Below are 19,496 nucleotides of genomic sequence, written 5' to 3'. Positions count from 1 at the left end.
GGGAAGGAGAGGGAAAGACGAAAGGAAGTGGGTTTTAAGGGAGAGGGTAAGGAGTCATTCCAATCCCGGGAGCGGAAAGACTTACCTTAGGGGGAAAAAAGGACGGGTATACACTCGCACACACACACATATCCATCCACACATATACAGACACCAGCAGACATATTTAAAGACAAAGAGTTTGGGCAGAGATGTCAGTCGAGGCGGAAGTGCAGAGGCAAAGATGATGTTGAATGACATGTGAGGTGTGAGTGGCGGCAACTTGAAATTAGCGGAGATTGAGGCCTGTTGGGTAATGGGAAGAGAGGATATATTGAAGAGCAAGTTCCCATCTCCGGAGATCGGATAGGTTGGTGTTGGTGGGAAGTATCCAGATAACCTGGACGGTGTAACACTGTGCCAAGATGTGCTGGCCGTGCACCAAGGCATGTTTAGCCACAAGGTGATCCTCATTATCAACAAACACTGTCTGCCTGTGTCCATTCATGCGAATGGACAGTTTGTTCCTGGTCATTCCCACATAGAAAGCATCACAGTGTAGGCAGGTCAGTTGGTAAATCACGTGGGTGCCTTCACATGTGGCTCTGCCTTTGATCGTGTACACCTTCCGGGTTACAGGACTGGAGTAGGTGGTGGTGTGTGCGAGTGTACACCCGTCCTTTTTTCCCCCTAAGGTACGTCTTTCCGCTCCCGGGATTGGAATGACTCCTTACCCTCTCCCTTAAAACTCACTTCCTTTCGTCTTTCTCTCTCCTTCCCTCTTTCCTGATGAGGCAACAGTTTGTTGCGAAAGCTTGAATTTTGTGTGTATGTATGTGTCTGTTTGTGTTTCTATCGACCTGCCAGCGCTTTCGTATGGTAAGTTACATCATCTTTGTTTTTAAATATATTTTTCCCGCGTGGAATGTTTCCGTCTATTATATATATTTCCCTTGTGGAATGTTTCGCTCTATTAACTTATATATATGTATATATATTATCACCGATAATTTTTAGCCGCTTCCCACAGGTTTTAACATCATTATTTCTTCGTCAGACAATTGTTAGCCTCATTTTCATAATCTGCCACCACAAAACCACTCCTTTTGATATATTACACGCATTTTTTTCGAAATTTTCCCGAATTTCTCCGTCCTCTAACGTGTTTTGGCGGCAACACAACCACCTAACCTTTGTGCACATCGTTGTCTACCAAACCAAGTCCAACATAGCCCAGCTGTAACCAACACCTTTTCACCTTTTTTCACACCAGATCTCCAGTTACTTTCCAGTCCACCTTTATCCCTCCCCATATATTTTTATTTTCATTTTCATTTCAGCCTCATGTTACACTTTCCACCTTCCAATACCATGTCACCCTCACAACACCCCCACAACGACCCCATTAAGTTTTATTTACATTCCCTCCGCATACATGCCTTCGCCCTAGCCAGAGTACGCTCCCATATGCTATTTTCTCAGGCTTGTCTGACATTTGGCATTACCCCCAAAGGCCTCACACTTAAAGTTCCCATCTCTGGCTGCAACCCTTCTTTCCATCAGTCCCTATACCAGTTCCAAACTGAACAATCCATTGCCCTCACCCACCTAATCCTTCACCTACACATCAACTCAGCCAATGAACACACCCGTCAACTCCTATCCTTAATAAAAGTCCTTAATCTTTCCTCTACCACATCCACGCTGGCTGTTCACAGCATCCTCCTACAGGCCAACCGTAAATTAGAACAGCATGCCACTCTCCACCTCAAAAAACTATCCAATCTCCTGGTTTCCCACCTCCGGAAAGGCAACTCACTCACCCTTCACAACCTTTCCAGCAAACCTCAACCTCCTCTCATTGCACACAAACCCAGTCTCTCCCATCTACTCAATCTCCCACTTCCAGCTCCACTCCCTCCAAAACCTCAAAATTCCAATCAACACAATCTGGAATCACAACACCCTAATTCAGTAGTTAACCTTTCCTCCAAACCTCTCTCCCAATACGAAACCTCTGTCCTATCCAAAGGCCTCACCTTCAGCCCCATTCCCAGATTCAACCAAACAGCCCTCGTCAAAGATTTACTGTCCTACACTCGTACTCTCTGCTGGAAATATCACTTTGCCACGAAGAAAAATGATCCTAATCCTACTCCTAATGATCCAACTCCCCAAGACACCATCCAAATTGAACCCTGCCTGGAACAGTTCCGTCCTCCGTCGCATCGGGACCCACCTCCTCTTCCTCAAAATCACCCTCTCCAAACCTTCCAGGAATTTCTGACTTCCAGCCTTGCATCTCAATCCTTCTTAAAAAACCTTAATCCTACTCCCAACATCACAACTGCTGAGGCACAGGCTATCCGTGATCTGAAGGCTGACCGATCCATCGTCATTCTTCCGACGGACAAGGGTTCCACGACCGTGGTACTTGATCGTCAGGAGTATGTGGCTGAGGGACTGCGTCAGCTTTCAGACAACACCACATACAAAGTTTGCCAAGGTAACCCCATTCCCGATGTCCAGGCGGAGCTTCAAGGAATCCTCAGAACCTTAGGCCCCCTGCAAAACCTTTCACCTGACTCCATCAACCTCCTGACCCCACCGACACCCCGCACCCCTACCTTCTACCTTCTTCCTAAAATCCACAAACCCAATCATCCCGGCCGCCCCATTGTAGCTGGTTACCAAGCCCCCACAGAACGTATCTCTGCCTACGTAGATCAACACCTTCAACCCATTACATGCAGTCTCCCATCCTTCATCAAAGACACCAACCACTTTCTCGAACACCTGGAATCCTTACCCAATGTGTTACCCCCGGAAACCATCCTTGTAACCATTGATGCCACTTCCTTATACACAAATATTCCGCACATCCAGGGCGTCGCTGCGATGGAGCATTTCCTTTCACGCCGATCACCTGCCACCCTACCTAAAACCTCTTTCCTCATCACCTTAGCCAGCTTCATCCTGACCCACAACTTCTTCACTTTTGAAGGCCAGACATACCAACAATTAAAGGGAACAGCCATGGGTACCAGGATGGCCCCCTCATACGCCAACCTATTCATGGGTCGCTTAGAGGAAGCCTTCTTGGTTACCCAGGCCTGCCAACCCAAAGTTTGGTACAGATTTATTGATGACATCTTCATGATCTGGACTCACAGTGAAGAAGAACTCCAGAATTTCCTCTCCAACCTCAACTCCTTTGGTTCCATCAGATTCACCTGGTCCTACTCCAAATCCCATGCCACCTTCCTTGACGTTGACCTCCACCTGTCCAATGGCCAGCTTCACACGTCCGTCCACATCAAACCCACCAACAAGCAACAGTACCTCCATTATGACAGCTGCCACCCATTCCACATCAAACGGTCCCTTCCCTACAGCCTAGGTCTTCGTGGCAAACAAATCTGCTCCAGTCCAGAATCCCTGAACCATTACACCAACAACCTGACAACAGCTTGCGCATCCCGCAACTACCCTTCCGACCTGGTACAGAAGCAAATAACCAGAGCCACTTCCTCATCCCCTCAAACCCAGAATCTCCCACAGAAGAACCACAATAGTGCCCCACTTGTGACAGGATACTTTCTGGGACTGGACCAGACTCTGAATGTGGCTCTCCAGCAGGGATACGACTTCCTCAAATCTTGCCCTGAAATGAGATCCATCCTTCATGAAATCCTCCCCACTCCACCAAGAGTGTCTTTCCGCCGTCCACCTAACCTTCGTAACCTATTAGTTCATCCCTATGAAATCCCCAAACCACCTTCCCTACCCTCTGGCTCCTATCCTTGTAACCGCCCCCAGTGTAAAACCTGTCCCATGCACCCTCCTACCACCACCTACTCCAGTCCTGTAACACGGAAGGTGTACACGATCAAAGGCAGAGCCACATGTGAAAGCACCCACATGATTTACCAACTGACCTCCCTACACTGTGATGCATTCTATGTGGGAATGACCAGCAACAAAGTGTTTGTTGGTAATGAGGATCACCCTGTGGCTAAACATGCCTTGGCGCACGGCCAACACATCTTGGCACAGTGTTACACCGTCCGGGTTATCTGGATACTTCCCACCAACACCAACCTATCCGAACTCCGGAGATGGGAACTTGCTCTTCAATATATCCTCTCTTCCCATTACCCACCAGGCCTCAATCTCCGCTAATTTCAAGTTGCCGCCACTCACACCTCACATGTCATTCAACATCATCTTTGCCTCTGCACTTCTGCCTCGACTGACATCTCTGTCCAAACTCTTTGTCTTTAAATATGTCTGCTTGTGTCTGTATATGTGTGGATGGATATGTGTGTGTGTGTGCGAGTGTATACCCATCCTTTTTTCCCCCTAAGGTAAGTCTTTCCGCTCCCGGGATTGGAATGACTCCTTACCCTCTCCCTTAAAACCCACTTCCTTTCGTCTTTCCCTCTCCTTCCCTCTTTCCTGATGAGGCAACAGTTTGTTGCGAAAGCTTGAATTTTGTGTGTATGTATGTGTTTGTTTGTGTTTCTATCGACCTGCCAGCTCTTTCGTATGGTAAGTCACATCATCTTTGTTTTTATATATATATGAGTGAGACCATTCGCAGAAAACCAATGATACTTTGAAGAACATTGTGTACCATTTCTTCTGTTTCTGTATATATGCTTGGATAGATAACAATACTAGTGTCATGTGCAAACAGAAGTAATTCTGCTTGTTGTATATTACATAGAAGATCATTTACACGCATGAGGAAGAACAGTAGACCTAAATTGAGCCTTGGGGAACAACCTACATGATTTCTGCCAAATCAGAATGATGTCCTCATACTATATTGGTTGAATTACTATGAACAACTTCCTGTACTCTTTTGGTTAGGTATGAAGTTATCTGTTGGTTAACTATACAATCAATCCAATAAAATGTCGATTTGTCCCTTCCCTACAGCCTAGGTCTTCGTGGCAAACGAATCTGCTCCAGTCCAGAATCCCTGAACCATTACACCAACAACATGACAGCAGCTTGCGCATCCCGCAACTACCCTTCCGACCTGGTACAGAAGCAAATAACCAGAACCACTTCCTCATCCCCTCAAACCCAGAATCCCCCACAGAAGAACCACAATAGTGCCCCACTTGTGACAGGATACTTTCCAGGACTGGACCAGACTCTGAATGTGGCTCTCCAGCAGGGATACGACTTTCTCAAATCTTGCCCTGAAATGAGATCCATCCTTCATGAAATCCTCCCCACTCCACCAAGAGTGTCTTTCCGTCGTCCACCTAACCTTCGTAACCTGTTAGTTCATCCCTATGAAATCCCCAAACCACCTTCCCTACCCTCTGGCTCCTATCCTTGTAACCGCCCCCGGTGAAAAACCTGTCCCATGCACCCTCCTACCACCACCTACTCCAGTCCTGTAACACAGAAGGTGTACACGATCAAAGGCAGAGCCACATGTGAAAGCACCCACATGGATTACCAACTGACCTGCCTACACTGGATGCATTCTATGTGGGAATGACCAGCAACAAAGTGTTTGTTGGTAATGAGGATCACCCTGTGGCTAAACATGCCTTGGCGCACGGCCAGCACATCTTGGCACAGTGTTACACCGTCCGGGTTATCTGGATACTTCCCACCAACACCAACCTATCCGAACTCCGGAGATGGGAACTTGCTCCTCAATATATCCTCTCTTCCCATTACCCACCAGGCCTCAATCTCCGCTAATTTCAAGTTGCCGCCACTCACACCTCACCTGTCATTCAACATCATCTTTTCCTCTGCACTTCCGCCTCGACTGACATCTCTGCCCAAACTCTTTGTCTTTAAATATGTCTGCTGGTGTCTGTATATGTGTGGATGGATATGTGTGTGTGTGCGAGTGTATACCCGTCCTTTTCTCCCCCTAAGGTAAGTCTTTCCGCTCCCGGGATTGGAATGACTCCTTACCCTCTCCCTTAAAACCCACTTCCTTTCGTCTTTCCCTCTCCTTCCCTCTTTCCTGATGAGGCAACAGTTTGTTGCGAAAGCTTGAATTTTGTGTGTATGTATGTGTTTGTTTGTGTTTCTATCGACCTGCCAGCTCTTTCGTATGGTAAGTCACATCATCTTTGTTTTTATATATATATGAGTGAGACCATTCGCAGAAAACCAATGATACTTTTAAGAACATTGTTTACCATTTCTTCTGTTTCTGTATATATGGTTGGATAGATAACAATACTAGTGTCATGTGCAAACAGAAGTAATTCTGCTTGTTGTATATTACATAGAAGATCATTTACATGCATGAGGAAGAACAGTAGACCTAAACTGAGCCTTGGGGAACCCCATACATAATTTCTGCCAAATCAGAATGATGTCCTCATACTATATTGGTTGAATTACTATGAACAACTTCCTGTACTCTTTTGGTTAGGTATGAAGTTATCTGTTGGTTAACTATACAATCAATCCAATAAAATGTCGATTTGTCTAGGAAAATACTAAAATTCATACAGTCAAATGCCATAGATAGGTTTCAGAAAATGCGAACCGGCACTATTTTATTATTTAATGCTTGTAAAATCTGGCATGTGAACATGCAAATGGCATTCTTAGAAGAGCAACCATTCTGAAACACAAACTGTGATTTGCTGATGATATTGTTGCTGCTAATGTGAGATACTATTCTATAAAATTATGCAAAATGATATCAGTACTGAAACAGGTTGGTAGTTATTGACATCTCTTAAAGATAGGTTTAATAATGGCATGTCCCAGTCTCTCAACAGATACCTTGAGTTAGTGTTGCATTACATCTTTTAGAGAAGACTGGGCTTATTATATATGAAATATTGAGTAGACAAGTCCTCCTGGACACATTGTATGTTTTCTCAGATGATATGTTTCACATCATAACGCTTAGACTGAACATGATGTACTAAGCACGTAATTAACTTACTAGTATGTTAAATTTAATTTTAAAGTTAACTGTGTGATATGGAGATACAAGAGCTGCAAATCCAAAAGATGAATACAGTGGAACCTCACTTAATGAGCACCTCTCATAACGTGCAATTCACATAATGAGCAAAATGAATAAGGTTCACTTAACGACTGATGTTCCACAAGACGAGTAATGATGATTGAGTGTGGTGTCACCAGCCATTCACGCATGGTGGGAGAAACATTCAACAATATGAACACCTGTCATTGTCACCAGCTGCATATGAACAATAATTCTAGTACGTACTGGAGTCTGGGCTTAGCATTCTTTCTGCTACCATTTTAGGTGCAGCTTGTTTTTCTAAACTTGTATTCACATAGTGTTTTTTTGAGCGTAAATTTTAATAACCTTCATGGAAATGTCCCCAAAGATAAAGCTGCAAGAAGACGACCATAAGAGAAAGAAAATGACCTTAGAAGTGAAACATAAAATCACTGAAAAACATGAACATTGTTGACTTCAGTTTCGTTTTCTAGCCGATGTTGCTCCTTAAAATGATAAATGAAAAGCAACTGCAGGCGGTGCTATTAATGAGAACATCATTTGTGAGAAGGTGAGAATGATCTTCACCGACCTCATTAAGCAGACACCAGGATCATCAGCAGCTAAAGAATGGTTTAAGGGAAGCCATGGGTGGTTCAAGAACTTTAAGAGCATTGTGAGGCACAACAAAGCAGCCAGCTCTGACACAAAGGCAGCAGAAAACTTCATCAGAAACTTCAAGGTGCTCATAGATTCTAAGGGTTATCTGCCACAACAGGTTTTTAATAGTGATGAGATGAGTCTATTCTGGAAAAAGATGCTGAAGCGTACCTTTATAAGAGCGGACAAGAATGCACAGCACAGTCATAGCCAATGAAAAACTGCCTCACACCACTACTCTGTGCCAATGCAAGTGACAATTTGAAAATTAAACTGCTGCTTGTTTATCATTCAGAAACTCCACAATAATTCAAAAAGTGTTAAGTCCAGAAGAGCAGATTAGATGTGATGAGGAAGTCAAACAACAAGGCTTGGGTGTCACGTGATCCTTTTTGTGATTGGATCAATGAATTGTTTGGTCCTTTGATGAAAAAATATTTGCTTGAGATGAATCTGCCACTCCATATCTTGCTTGTTATGGACAATGCTGCTGCCCATTCCTTGAAGCAAATCAATTGATCAAGATCCGACTTCTGCCTCCCAACACCACTCCATTACTCCAGCCTATGGACCAGCAGATTATTTCTAACTTTAAGAAGCTCAACACTAAAGCACTCTTCAAACATTGCTTTGAGTTGACTGAAGCCATCCATTTCACTCTCAGGGAGTTTGGGAAAAATCACTTCAACATCGTTGCCTGCGCCAATATGATCGAAAAGGCATGGGAAGGGGTTACCAAGAGAACTCTCATTTCTGCATGCAAGAAGCTGTGCCCAGTGCTTTGTCAAATGTGACTCAAGAGGCATTTGAATCAGTACCTGTGGAGCCTGTCGTCATAAAGATGGTGTCTTTGGCTTAGAGCTAGGGACTAGAAGTGGATAACAATGATGTCAATAAGCTTATGGAAGATCACAACCAAGAAATGACCACCGAAGAGCTTATGGAGTAGCAGTGTGTTTCACAGCAAGTAGTTATGAAGAGGAATTCTTCAGAGGAGGAGGAAGAGGAGGAGGCAGTAACAGCAAAGCAGCAACCTTCTGGCACAATAAGAGAAATATTGAAAGCATGGGAACTGGTTGCATTGTACATCGAAAATCATAACCCCAATAAACCAGTCGCTATGCACGCTACAAATTTATTTGACAATAATGCTGAGTTGCATTTTCACCAAGTGTTAAAGCGATGGCAGGAACAAGTGACTATAGATAACTTCGTAGTAAAAAAGAATTAGTTATGTATCGTGAATAATAAAAGTACATAATACTGCATGTATAATTCTCTTTGAGTAAATGGCATCAATAAAACTTTTGGTACTTTTTATGCACAGAACATATTATCGTATTTTACATTTATTTATGTGGGATAAACTGTATTGCTTAATGAGTTTTGCACTAAAAGTAAGATTCCAGAATGAATTATACTTGCTATACAAGGTTCCACTGTATATGGAAAATCCCATTCAGAAATATGTAAAATACACAGGCATACATATGAATTCACCAACACTAACCTGCAGAAGATGCAACTTTCAGTATAGACAACACAAATGTACATACACAGATAAAACAACCTTAAATCAACAAAAATAATCACTTTTTGCTGGTTTCCCAGGGCATCTCATCTACCCCTGATAAGGTTGATCCCTCCAGAAAACAACTTAGGAGAACAACACTTGTCACTCAGTATTATCCTGGTCCTGAATGTATTAATCGGCTGCTTTGACAAGGCCATGACTTCCTAAAAGCATGTCATGAAATGAGATCCATTCTGTCTGAAATTTTGCCCACCACACCTAAAATAGCTTTTCGTCACCCTCCCAATCCCCGCAATATCCTTGTCAGACTGTATACTCCTTCTGTATCCACTTCCCTATCAACAGCTCCTGCCCCTGTCACCACCCCCACTATAAGACTTGCCCTATGCACCCTCCTGCCAACACCTATACCAGCCCTGTAACTGGCAAAACATACACTGTCAAAGGGAGAGCCACTTGTAGAATAACAAATGTTGCAGATCATCTGTTATGTAAACACTGTTTGGCCTTTTACATTGGCATGGCCACCACAAAGTTACCAGTTAGTATGAATAGTCATAGGCACAGGATGTACACTGGCACCACACAATATCCTGTTGCACAGAATGCTCTACAACATGACAGTCATGACCTCGGTGCCTATTTCACCACATCTGGCATCTGGATTCTTCCCCCAGACACCAGTTTCTCAAAACTCCGTGGGTGGGAACTGGCGCTACAACATGTCCTCGGTTCTCTCCACACACTTGGTCTCAATTTATGTTAATTTCTTCAGTCTCAGCATTTCTTCACAGTAACTATTCCTTTCTTCACTCCCTTTTGGTTCTCTACATCTTTCATTTTCTGACCTATCTATTTTTCATCACCTCCTCTCAGCTCTATAACATGTAACACACTTAACGTTTTGCTCTTTTTAACTCGTGGGTGATGTTTTGTCAGTACACTCTTTCTTGTATATTATCCTATCTTCAACTTTTATGCTCCTAGGTTTACAAGAGTCGAGGGACATGAAAGGGAAGCAGTGGTTGGGAAGGGAGTAAGACAGGGTTGTAGCCTCTCCCCGATGTTGTTCAATCTGTATATTGAGCAAGCAGTAAAGGAAACAAAAGAAAAATTCGGAGTAGGTATTAAAATTCATGGAGAAGAAATAAAAACTTTGAGGTTCGCCGATGACATTGTAATTCTGTCAGAGACAGCAAAGGACTTGGAAGAGCAGTTGAATGGAATGGACAGTGTCTTGAAAGGAGGATATAAGATGAACATCAACAAAAGCAAAACAAGGATAATGGAATGTAGTCTAATTAAGTTGGGTGATGCTGAGGGAATTAGATTAGGAAATGAGGCACTTAAAGTAGTAAAGGAGTTTTGCTATTTGGGGAGCAAAATAACTGATGATGGTCGAAGTAGAGAGGATATAAAATGTAGGCTGGCAATGGCAAGGAAAGCGTTTCTGAAGAAGAAAAATTTGTTAACATCCAGTATTGATTTACGTGTCAGGAAGTCATTTCTGAAAGTACTTGTATGGAGTGTAGCCATGTATGGAAGTGAAACATGGACGATAAATAGTTTGGACAAGAAGAGAATAGAAGCTTTCGAAATGTGGTGCTACAGAAGAATGCTGAAGATTAGATGGGTAGATCACATAACTAATGAGGAAGTATTGAATAGGATTGGGGAGAAGAGAAGTTTGTGGTGCAACTTGACCAGAAGAAGGGATCGGTTGGTAGGACATGTTCTGAGGCATCAAGGGATCACCAATTTAGTATTGGAGGGCAGCGTGGAGGGTAAAAATCGTAGAGGGAGACCAAGAGATGAATATACTAAGCAGATTCAGAAGGATGTAGGTTGCAGTAGGTACTGGGAGATGAAAAAGCTTGCACAGGATAGAGTAGCATGGAGAGCTGCATCAAACCAGTCTCAGGACTGAAGACCACAACAACAACAACAACAGGTTTACAAATCCTCTCCGATGCATTCCCCAACAATCAGTCTTTCCTTCTCATTCCGTCTGGTGACACGAAGTTCTGGGTGACTTATCCACATTCTACCCCTTTTCCTATATCTCACCAGCCTTTTTCTTTCACCCCTGTTCCTTCTGCTTCAACCCTTCTGCCAGAAGAAGAAGCCACTGGCTTCGAAAGCTTGCAAACTTTAATATATTTTATTTGTGTGTTTTCCTGCCACAATTTACTGAGCAGATTGTTTTCTAATGTAATTGGATAGATGGTCAGAAACCAGAAGGCCAGTTCACAACAAAATATAAAATCAATATTATTGTTGAATATTAGTAGTGTGTGTTTCAGTGATATTAAATAAACCATTTCTGCCCATACCGATTACCTACTTTCCAATCCTTGCAAAAGTTCTCCTGGATGTCTCCCACCTCCTGAAAGAAAATCTACCATTGAGAGGTGGTTAAGCCACAGTCTACAATAGAGTTCACTTTCAACGTAATATTTTCACTTTACAGCAGAATGCATTCTGTTTCGAAACTTCCTGACACATTAAAACTTTCTACGTGACAGGGTCTTGAGCCCAGAACCACAGGCTGTCAGCCACACCAGGATAGATCACTTGGTAAAAACACTACAAAAAGTCTTTGGTTTGAGTACCAGACTGACAGACAGTTTCAATCTACTAGGGAGTTATAAAACAGTGCACTCCTGGCTGCAGAGTGAAGGATTCATTGTAAACAAAACATTATTAGTAGCGTTTGGAAGTGTAGGTCGCTTCTTTGAGGGAGAAAGAGCACAAGAGTTGAGGGAACGTGAAAGAGACAATCAGGCACAAGTGAAGGGAAGCAAATACAAGCACCGAGAATTTAAAGGGACAGAGGTGAATCTGCATACACCAGTACAAAACCTAATTGGTCGCTATACACCTGGGCCCCAAGTGACTTCCTTACCTCTCCTAACACCCTCCTACTTTCTGTGAACTGAATCTGTAGTTTCAAATGTGTGGGGATCCTTGTTACAACCCCTGTAAGTAGCAAGTTAAGCCGTCAGTGCATGGGACGAGGCAGTTGACACAGACGTGCACGCAACGTGATATCCAATGTCACTCAACATAGTGTTGTTGGCACACTGCACTAGCTGGTTAACATGACATTGCACTCTCAGCTTTCTCCAGCAGCAGTTGTTGGTTTTATTTGGCTTGCAAACCATATGGTTTGTTCATGAAAATGGTAGAGCATAGAATTCCTATGTTATCAAATAAAACACACATTTCCTTTCTGACCACAGGCTAGTCATGTTCTGTCTGTGGTAAACATAAATAAAAATTTCAGTATTTTTCAATGTGTAATATTATGTAAATGAAAGACATATGTCCAGTCAGCAAGGACATCACCATATAGAAGATCAGCAAATCGAACAAACTCACTCCTGACAGAGGGCACACTTATATTCACTAACATCAAATGCTACAGTAATTATTTTTATTAATTTCATAGGAAAGTCCCATTATGTTACAGAAAACACAAGAAAGAAAGAAAAATCTCTACATAACCATCCTCAGTTCCATAACGTGGCGGCTCAGAGAACTACACTACACTGGTGCATTGCTTCTAGCAACCTAGTATTTATGTTACAGTCTTCTGAAGGATTTGATCACTGATGTGTTATTAACTGACATTTAATTATAACAGATCCTAATAAGAAAGACATGTTTTCGTGACCTTCAATGGGCTGTTCCTTATAATGGTTTACTTTTGTAACACAGACATTATAACACGAAAATTACTACGTATGAACTATTCTTTAACCATCAATATGACATTTCCCATCACTTTATTACAAGAAATTGTACCAATAATGATTCGTTCTTTAGACATCCAATGTGCTTGTGCTTAGAAACAGTATACGAGGTCTGTTCAAGAAATTGCAGAAGGTTCCTAATTTTGTGCCAACGGTGTGTTGCAGCGAAATGCAGTTGTCATTCCTGCGCATGCCTGGTTTTAATGTATAACTGCCAGAAGTTTCATTGTCATATGTCTGTTAGTTATTGTTCAGTGCTGTATTAAGTAGAACGCCGCATTGCAGTTTGTGAATTTCAAGATGACAGAGTTACAGGAACAATGCGTCTGCATTAAATTTTGCGTGGAACTCAAGAAAATCTTCACAGAGACACACCAAATGATGTAGAAAGCCTATGACGATGCATGCGTTCAAATGGTTTAAAAATGGCCTGACACAAGTTAAATATGATCCTCGTTCAGGACATCCTTCAACGTCTACCGATGCTGATGTCAGGAACGACAATGAAATTGTGCACTCCAATCAATGACTGACTGTCCAAAAGATTGTAGAAAATTGTAACATTTCAGTTCAATCATGTCATGAACCCTGACACAGCATCATGGAATGCCTCGTGTTGCAACATAGTTCATCCCACAGATCATGAGTCAAGACGAGAAAGATCTTCAACTCGCATTCTGTGAAGAGCTCTTGGATTGTGCAGATGAAAATGAGATGATCTATAAGAGAATCATAGCTGCTGACGAGATGTAGGTCTATGGTTATTATGTTGAGACCAACATTCAGTCTTCACAATGAGTCAGGAAAGGTTCTCCACAACCAACAAAGCTTGTCAGGTCAAGTCAAATGTCAAAGCTATACTGACAGTTTTCTTTGACTTTGGAGGATTAGTTCATCGTGAATTCCTACCACAGGGAGAAACTGTTAATTGATGGTACTATCGGAATGTGTTGCGACGCCTGCAAGAAAATGTGAGAAGGAAATGACCTGAAATGTGACGAGACAGTTCATGGTTCTTGCATCACAATAACACACATGTACATTCATCCTGGTTGGTGCGTGACTCTTGCACAAAAAACGAAATCACTGTGCTGCCTCATCCTCTGTACTCTCAAGACCTGGTCCCTGTGGAGCTTTTTTTATTTCCACTGTTGAAAACCCCATTGAAAGGACGACAATTTGCAATGATAGATGAGATAAAAGAAAATTTGCAGATGGTGCATCATACAATCCAGCAAGAGGCACACCAAGACTGCTTCTGGAAGTGGAAACAGCATTGGAAGTGGTGTATCAATTGTGGAGGAGAGTATATAATGTAGAAAAATTTTGTGGACAAACTTCTGGAATCACCTTAAGGCGGGTGCACCCACTTCTGAGGGTTGGAACGAGAGCGCCATCAGAGACGCTGGCAATTGTGAGGGATTTTCTCGCAATGAGCCAATCATCATCTTCACAGTCAGTGTCTACCAAACACAAATGGAATGAGGCTAACAATTCAAAGACCAAGTTGCACCACAGTTCCTCATGGTTTCACTTACTGAAGACGGTCAGTCCTTTGCTACGGCTTATTATTCAGAAAGGTGTTCACACAATTGCTGGCCCTGTGAAATCCTGTTCTTGTTTACAAAAACGGCACTTTGTTTTTGGAGACTACTTCTGATTCTCAATCACAGCAACTAATTGCAGCTTCACTCCTCCAAGGTTATCCTGCTCATTCAAGTCCCATTGCACACTGAATTCTTCCTGTGGTGTTATTTACATTAGGCTGCTCAATGGTCTGACCGAGACAGAAATCCAAACATACCTCTTTGACCAGAGTGTCATTGCGGTCCATCGGTTGATGAAAAAGGTAGATGTATTCTTAGTGCCCATTCACACTCTTCTTCTCACCTTTGATAGAGTGGTGCTTCTGTCAAAGATCAAAGCAGGCCACGAATTTACCACAGTCCAACCGTACATTTAAAACCTAATGTGCTGCTACCAGTGTGATCGTTACAACTACAACTGAATGTCCATCTCCTTCTCCCCACTGTATCAACTGCCATGGTGACCATGCCACCTCCTACTGAGATTCTCCCATGTACAAGGGTAGTCCATAAAGTAAGTTCCGTTTCTATTCCTATCCACGGCAGCGCTACGACTGCATTTCCGAGCATGCGCGGCAGTTACTTTGAATCGAGGAGAAGACACGTACGCCATTTTCAGATCACTGCTGCCGACATGTGCTTTGTAGTGCTTCTTTATAATGTCAGCTGTACCTGAAAATGCTGCCGCGTGTGAAATCAGATCTGTGATTCGTTTTCTTAATGGAAAGAAAGTTAAACCAAAGGAAATTCATCGGCAAATCTGCGAGGTTTACGGGCAAAATGCTTTGAGAGATGCAATGGTTAGAAGATGGGTCAGACTGTTCAATGAAGGATGTGATCAAGTGCACGATGAAGAATGAAGTGGACATCTGTCTGCGGTTACTGATGAACTGGTTCATACAATTGAAGAGAAGATTAAGCACAGCACTCCTAGCAACTTTCATCTCTTCTTACACCTAAAATCTGTCCTTGGTGGTCAACACTTCAATGATAATGATAATGATGAGTTGAAAGAACATGTTACCACATGGTTGAATACACAGGCGGCAACCTTCTATGGAGAAGGCATAAAGAAACTTGTGCTATGCTATGACAAGTGCCTACAAAATTTCGGTTGCTCGCAAGCTGTCAACTAGTTAGAAACCCTGCCTTCTACCATCTGACACTTACAGTATTGTTCTTGCTACATCTCACTCCCCTAAGGACATGGCCATGAAGACAATGCAACCTCAAATTCAGCACTATGATTGTGAAATTGCCCAGTGTCATGATAGAGTCCCCGCCTCCTCTGGCTGTACAACAAGCCACCAAACTTTTGCCTCATGGGTGAAGTCACTTGTTACACAACGGACAGGCCAGAAAGGACAGGAGAACTACACAAAAAAGACTTCATATGTCCCTCCAACTAACAAACATCTGAGTCTTCCTCTGCCAATCAGAAAGGCTCCAATAAGTCAAAGGAAAATGATCTTCTTCCCTGACTCAGAGATCCTCTTCAACGGTGTCACCATATGACACCCTCGCCTGTCCGACCACCACCAACTGTTTTTTTTATGATGAACATCGTAAATTGATAAGGAATACTGATGCCTTTGCAGATCTCATGGAGCAGTATCCTCCAGCCACTTCACCCTGTAGCAGTAAGTCTTCAAAGTCTGGCACTCCGCGGCTGTTGAGGTGACACCCCTTCATTTCTTCCCTTTCCTCGTTAGGACTCTCCTCCAATGGGACATTCACGGCCTTCAGTCCCACAAAGAGGACTTATGGTTGGTCTTACAATTGTGGCGTCTGCTTGTTCTCTGCCTCCAGGAAATAAAATTGCTTCCTGATGACTGCTTTGAGCTCTTGCATTTCTTCCTGGTCTGCTTTGAGCTCTCGCATTTCTTCGCAGTCCGCTTTGATCTTTCCCCAGAGGATGGCATTCCATCTCTTAGGGGAGTTGTGCTACTCATCTGGGATGATGTTCATAGTCAACCCATCTCCCTTCATATTTTTGGGCAACTTCCTCACCCCTTTCTTCTGCTTCATGACTAATGCACACCATCCCCTTTAGGGTTCTCCCAGAGCTGCCCTCTTGGCTGACCTTCTCAATCACCGTTGTCATTACTATTAAATACACTCATGACACTGTTACATATTGTGAGCACAGTGTCATGAATGTATTTAATAGTAATAGTAATGACAATGGCATATAAATGCATCAGCTCATTTTAAGTTGACTTGGCTTAAAGCCACAAAAATCTGCACTTGATAATGGTGTAAGGACAAAACCGCAATTGTGAAATAAAGAAAGTGTTACAGTCACTGGCATAAATATGATGTCTTTTATAAAGTTCTACATGACTGTGAATCCCAAGTATAAAAAGTTAAGCTTACAAACGTTAACCTTACTGCTGCAGAACATTCCATTCCTCACACTTCCTCTTTGCCGTGACGTGTCCCTATGCCTTGGTGAACTCAGGTGTGCTGTGACAATTCACACGCGAAGACATGCTCTACGTGTTTTTAGCTGTCATCCTATGATGACCAACTGCATAATAAAAAGCATCAAAATGGATACAGTGCTTAGTAATCACAGGGTTGTCATGGTGAGATTAAATACTGCAACCACCAAATCCTACAAAAATAAATGAAAAATATACATATTCAAGAAAGTAGATAAAAATTCACTTGATTCCTTCCCGAGAGACAATCTCTGCTCCATACAAATTAATAATATAAGTGTAGACCAGATGGGGGGGGGTGGGGGGGGGGGGGGGGAGGGAGGAGGAATAAAAGAAAATAAAAAAAAAACATTCCAAATTCAAACAGACACAAAATCTCCAAGACTGGTGATCTTTCAAAGAAGCTCAGAATTTTGCACGGACTCATGGACTTCATTGTGAGATGCTTGTAATAGTTTCCACAATTAAACTTTGTCTCGAAACCTGGCAGAAAATCCAAAGAGATTTGGTCATATGTGAAGTATGATAGCAGCAATACACAATCAGTGCCTTCTCTGTGTGATAGCAATGGAGATACTATCAAAGACAGTACTGCCAAAGCAGAGTTACTAAACGCAGTCTTCCGAAATGCCTTCACAAAAGAAGACGAAATAAATACTCCAGAATTCGAATCAAGAACAGCTGTCAACATGAGTAACATAGAAATAGATATCCTCGGCGTTGTGAAGCGAATTAAATCACTTAATAAAAACAAGTCTTCTGGTCCAGACTGTATTCCAGTTAGGTTCCTTTCAGATTATGCTGATGCAATAGCTCCATACTCAACAATCATATACAACTGTTTGCTCGACGAAAGATCCATACCCAAAGACTGGAAAGTTGCATAGGTCACACCAATATTCAATAAAGTTAGTAGGAGTAATCCACTAAATTACAGGCCCACACTATTAATGACGATATGCAGCAGGATTTTGGAACATATATTGTGTTTGAAGATTATGAATTACTTCAAATAAACAGTCTGCTGACACACATTCAACACGGATTTAGAAAATATCGTTTTTGTGAAACACAAGAATCAAATATCAAGAATTGTATTCACCATAGGTCATTTTACAATGATCATCATACAGGATGTAGTAGTACATATATAATAATAAAATAAACTAATATCTATACATTATAGTATACGTTTTAAGCATGGCAGTGTACCAAATTACACCAGGATAGTTTCTAAAAGTTAATTAATAAGCTATACTTTAATATAGTGTAGTATAGTATAGTATACACTGTACATAGTGTATTGTATACACTATGTAATTACATGTGACTTAACCACAGCACACAATAATATGTTTAACTACAGAAAATTTTTAAGGGGGGGGGGGGGGGATGTCACAGGAAATGTAAACATTTATTTATACAGCCATATTTATTAATGTACGAATTAAATTTTGCACATGTGAAGCACAAGAGCCATTTTTTTAAATGCAGGATTAATATTTTGCCGGAAATTTGAATTTTTAATTTTTTATTGTATTTTTTGTAGGAAACCATAACTCAAATTCTAATCATGCAATTAATCTGAAGGTTTTATTGTAATGTCCTGAGCAGGTTATAAGACCACTGAACTATAGTTATTAATTTATGGTACAAATTGTATCATTAACAGAGTTTTTAATTTGGTACATCCAAAATTAACCTTTTTTTCTACATACAATCATATAAAAATCAGAATGTAATTGCAGAATATCATAGGGAGACAGCAACATGTTGCAAACAGTTCGTGAAACTTTTATGGCACTGGCACATATCCTTTTTGAGAAATTTAAAACAGAGGAAATGAGGTTCAAAGATTTTCTTCTCATACTTCTACAAGTAAGAAGATTACCTCAATTTTAAAATCCTCCACACTGATACTCCTAATCCTCCAGGTTTCTCTTCTCTCCTCTACGAATCTGCCTGACCTGTATTTGCAGGTAAGACACTGATCTGTTAGCTTTCTTGATCCTGTTCTCGTCAATGGTGTAAAATGACTTTGTTGTAAACACACCAGAATCTATACTAAGTCTCACCAGAACTTCAATTCTGCCATTATTTCCGTTATTGTAACGTAAAACTGCATCATAGACACCTATTTTGAGTACTTCAAGTCCACAGAATGTTTGTTTAGATCATCTAATCCAAATTAAATTATTGAGGCTTTTATTTGCATTTTGTGTCTTTCCGTAAGACAATTCTTCTATAAATCATGGTTTGCAAGAAACCTGAATATGGGCTTAATTGCATTCATGATAGGTTCTGGTAATGAGTGTTTATGTGAATACGTCTCTTTTCTATTGTTGAACTTACACCAATCATCTTTCGAACACAGATTTTGCATTGGTGTTTGGTCATTGCCTCTAAATTATGTGTGTTTTTTCTGGTAGTTCTCCCATAAAATAACTGATGAGAATCAGTTTCTTTCACATTAAGCCTACCTTTTCCTCCTAGTGGTTTTCCATCCTCAAGTACTTCACCTTCCTTCTCATTCAGCACGTGATGAAGCTTTCCATGAAGCCTCTT

General features: G+C 41.8%; 1 protein-coding gene across 5 annotated transcripts in view; it reads right to left on the bottom strand.

Annotated features, from left to right (window-relative positions):
* The window catches only part of LOC126424960 (uncharacterized), a 204,702-nt gene that overhangs the window by 56,436 nt on the left and 128,770 nt on the right, over positions 1-19,496 (bottom strand). The gene's annotated exons all lie outside the window — the stretch shown is intronic.

This window comes from Schistocerca serialis, chromosome 10 (genome assembly GCF_023864345.2).
Source record: "Schistocerca serialis cubense isolate TAMUIC-IGC-003099 chromosome 10, iqSchSeri2.2, whole genome shotgun sequence".
Lineage (NCBI taxonomy): Eukaryota > Metazoa > Arthropoda > Insecta > Orthoptera > Acrididae > Schistocerca > Schistocerca serialis.
This window is presented reverse-complemented; position numbering and strand designations above follow the sequence as displayed.